The following is a 4,196-nucleotide window of genomic DNA, read 5'->3' on the forward strand; positions in this document are numbered from 1 at the left end:
AGGGGTCTCTTGTTTGCTCCATTCTCTTCTTAGTGATGGGCTTGTCCTCATCAATGGGGATGTCTCCCTCTATGTCAACTCCAACTGAATAGCAGAGGTGACAAATGAGATGAGGAAAGGCTAACCTTGCCAAGGTAGAGGACTTGTCCGCCACCTTATAAAGTTCTTGAGCTATAACCTCATGAACTTCTACTTCTTCTCCAATCATGATGCTATGAATCATGATAGCCCGGTCTATAGTAACTTCGGACCGGTTGCTAGTGGGAATGATTGAGCGTTGGATGAACTCCAACCATCCCCTAGCCACAGGCTTGAGGTCATGCCTTCTCAGTTGAACCGGCTTCCCTCTTGAATCTCTCTTCCATTGGGCGCCCTCTTCACATATGACTGTGAGGACTTGGTCCAACCTTTGATCAAAGTTGACCCTTCTAGTGTAAGGATGTTCATCTCCTTGCATCATGGGCAAGTTGAATGCCAACCTTACATTTTCCGGACTAAAATCCAAGTATTTCCCCCGAACCATAGTAAGCCAATTCTTTGGATCCGGGTTCACACTTTGATCATGGTTCTTGGTGATCCATGCATTGGCATAGAACTCTTGAACCATTAAGATTCCGACTTGTTGAATGGGGTTGGTAAGAACTTCCCAACCTCTTCTTCGGATTTCATGTCGGATCTCCGGATATTCACTCTTTTTGAGTGAAAAAGGGACCTCGGGGATCACCTTCTTCAAGGCCACAACTTCATAGAAGTGGTCTTGATGCACCCTTGAGATGAATCTCTCCATCTCCCATGACTCGGAGGTAGAAGCTTTTGCCTTTCCTTTCCTCTTTCTAGAGGTTTCTCCGGCCTTGGATGCCATAAATGGTTATGGAAAAACAAAAAGCAATGCTTTTACCACACCAAACTTAAAAGGTTTGCTCGTCTTCGAGCAAAAGAAGAAAGAAGAGAGTAGAAGAAGAAGAAATGAGAAAGAAGGGAATGGCTTTGTGTTCGGCCAAAAAGGGGGAGAAGTGGGTTGAATTTGAAGGGTGAGGTAGGTGGTGTTTTATGAAGGATAGATGTGAGTGGTGAAGAGAAAGATGGGATTTGATAGGTGAAGGGTTTTTGGGGAAGAGGTGTTGAGGTGATTGGTGAATGGGTGAAGAAGAGAGAGAGTGGTAGGGTAGGTGGGGATCCTGTGGGGTCCACAGATCCTGAGGTGTCAAGGAAAAGTCATCCCTGCACCAAATGTCATGCAAAAATGCGTTTTGAGCCAATTCTGGTGTTAAACGCCGGGCTGGTGCCCATTTCTGGAGTTTAACGCCAAATGCTTGCTCTTTTCTGGCGTTTAACGCCAGTCTGGTGCCCCTTTCTGGCGTTAAACGCCCAGAATGGTGCCAGACTGGGCGTTAAACGCCCATCTGCTAGCCTTACTGGCGTTTAAACGCCAGCAGGATCTTCCTCCAGGGTGTGCTGTTTTTCTTTCTATTTTTCATTCTGTTTTTGCTTTTTCAATTGATTTTGTGACTTCTCATGATCATCAACCTACAGAAAACATAAAATAACAAAAGAAAATAGATAAAATATAACATTGGGTTGCCTCCCAACAAGCGCTTCTTTAATGTCAGTAGCTTGACAGAGGACTCTCATGGAGCCTCACAGGTGCTCAGAGCAATGTTGGAACCTCCCAACACCAAACTTAGAGTTTGAATGTGGGGGTTCAACACCAAACTTAGAGTTTGGTTGTGGTATCCCAACACCAAACTTAGAGTTTGACTGTGGGGGCTCTGTTTGGCTCTGTTTTGAGAGAAGCTCTTCATGCTTCCTCTCCATGGTGACAGGGGGATATCCTTGAGCCTTAAACACAAAGGATTCTTCATTCACTTGAATGATCAATTCTCCTCTATCAACATCAATCACAGCCTTTGCTGTGGCTAGGAAGGGTCTGCCAAGGATGATGGATTCATCCATGCATTTCCCAGTCTCAAGGACTATGAAATCAGCAGGGATGTAATGGTCTTCAACCTTTACCAGAACATCCTCTACAAGTCCATAAGCTTGTTTTCTTGAGTTGTCTGCCATCTCTAGTGAGATTTTTGCAGCTTGCACCTCAAAGATCCCTAGCTTCTCCATTACAGAGAGAGGCATGAGGTTTACACTTGACCCTAGGTCACACAAGGCCTTCTTGAAGGTCATGGTGCCTATGGTACAAGGTATTGAAAACTTCCCAGGATCCTGTCTCTTTAGAGGTAGTTTCTGCCTAGACAAGTCATCTAATTCTTTGGTGAGCAAAGGGGGTTCATCCTCCCAAGTCTCATTACCAAATAACTTGTCATTCAGCTTCATGATTGCTCCAAGGTATTTAGCAACTTGCTCTTCAGTGACATACTCATCCTCTTCAGAGGAAGAATACTCATCAGAGCTCATGAATGGCAGAAGTAAGTCCAATGGAATCTCTATGGTCTCATTTTGAGCCTCAGATTCCCATGGTTCCTCATTGGGGAACTCATTGGAGGCCAGTGGACGTCCATTGAGGTCTTCCTCAGTGGCGTTCACTGCCTCTTCCTCCTCTCCAAATTCGGTCATGTTGATGGCTTTGCACTCTCCTTTTGGATTTTCTTCTGTATTGCTTGGAAGAGTACTAGGAGGGAGTTCAGTAATTTTCTTGCTCAGCTGACCCACTTGTGCCTCCAAGTTTCTAATGGAGGACCTTGTTTCAGTCATGAAACTTTGAGTGGTTTTGATTAGATCAGAGACCATGGTTGCTAAGTCAGAGGTGTTCTGCTTAGAACTCTCAGTCTGTTGCTGAGAAGATGATGGAAAAGGCTTGCCATTGCTAAACCTGTTTCTTCCACCATTACTATTGTTGAAACCTTGTTGAGGTCTTTGTTGATCCTTCCATGAGAGATTTGGATGATTTCTCCATGAAGGATTATAGGTGTTTCTATAGGGTTCTCCCATGTAATTCACCTCTTCCATTGAAGGGTTCTCAGGATCATAAGCTTCTTCATCAGATGAAGCTTCCTTAGTACTACCTGGTGCATTTTGCATTCCAGACAGACTTTGAGAAATCATATTGACTTGTTGAGTCAATATTTTGTTCTGAGCCAATATGGCATTCAGGGTGTCAATCTCAAGAACTCCTTTCTTCTGATTAGTCCCATTGTTCACAGGATTCCTTTCAGAAGTGTACATGAATTGGTTATTTGCAACCATTTCAATCAGCTCTTGAGCTTCTGTAGGCGTCTTCTTCAGATGAAGAGATCCTCCAGCAGAGCTATCCAAAGACATCTTGGACAGTTCTGACAGACCATCATAGAAAATACCTATGATGCTCCATTCAGAAAGCATATCAGAGGGACACTTTCTGATTAATTGTTTGTATCTTTCCCAAGCTTCATAGAGGGATTCTCCTTCCTTCTGTCTAAAGGTTTGGACTTCCACTCTAAGCTTACTCAATTTTTGAGGTGGAAAGAACTTTGCCAAGAAGGCATTGACTAGCTTTTCCCAAGAGTTCAGGCTTTCTTTAGGTTGTGAATCCAACCATGTCCTAGCTCTGTCTCTTACAGCAAAAGGGAATAGCATAAGTCTGTAGACCTCAGGGTTAACCCCATTAGTCTTGACAGTGTCACAGATTTGCAAGAACTCAGCTAAGAACTGATGAGGATCTTCCAATGGAAGTCCATGGAACTTGCAATTCTGTTGCATTAGAGAAACTAATTGAGGCTTAAGCTCAAAGTTGTTTGCTCCAATGGCAGGGATAGAGATGCTTCTCCCATAGAAGTCGGGAGTAGGTGCAGTAAAGTCACCCAGCACCTTCCTTGCATTGTTGGCATTGTTGTTGTTTTCGACTGCCATGGGTTTTTCTTCTTTGAAGATTTCTGTTAGGTCCTCTACAGAGAATTATGCCTTAGCTTCTCTTAATTTTCGCTTCAAGGTCCTTTCAGATTCAGGGTCAGCCTCAACAAGAATGCTTTTGTCTTTGCTCCTGCTCATAAGAAAGAGAAGAGAACAAGAAATTGTGGAATCCTCTATGTCACAGTATAGAAATTCCTTGAGGTGTCAGAGGAAAAGAAAAATAGAAGGCAGAAGTAGAAAATTCAAACTTATCAAAGAAGATGGAGTTCGAATTTTGCATTAAGAATAGTGTTAGTCCATAAATAGAAGGATGTGAGAAGAAGGGAAGTAGTATTCGAAAATTAAGTAAAGGATTT

The 4,196-nt window shown here is 43.3% G+C and overlaps 1 non-coding gene across 1 annotated transcript; it reads left to right on the top strand.

The window, feature by feature from the left end:
* Positions 1-3,327: 3,327 nt before the first annotated feature.
* On the top strand, positions 3,328-3,435 carry LOC112794026 (small nucleolar RNA R71). The gene has a single exon (XR_003198708.1). It is a non-coding gene; the product is annotated as a small nucleolar RNA R71 (small nucleolar RNA).
* The last annotated feature ends 761 nt before the right edge of the window (positions 3,436-4,196 follow it).

The sequence above is a fragment of the Arachis hypogaea genome, chromosome 3, assembly GCF_003086295.3.
Source record: "Arachis hypogaea cultivar Tifrunner chromosome 3, arahy.Tifrunner.gnm2.J5K5, whole genome shotgun sequence".
Classification (NCBI taxonomy): Eukaryota; Viridiplantae; Streptophyta; class Magnoliopsida; order Fabales; family Fabaceae; genus Arachis; species Arachis hypogaea.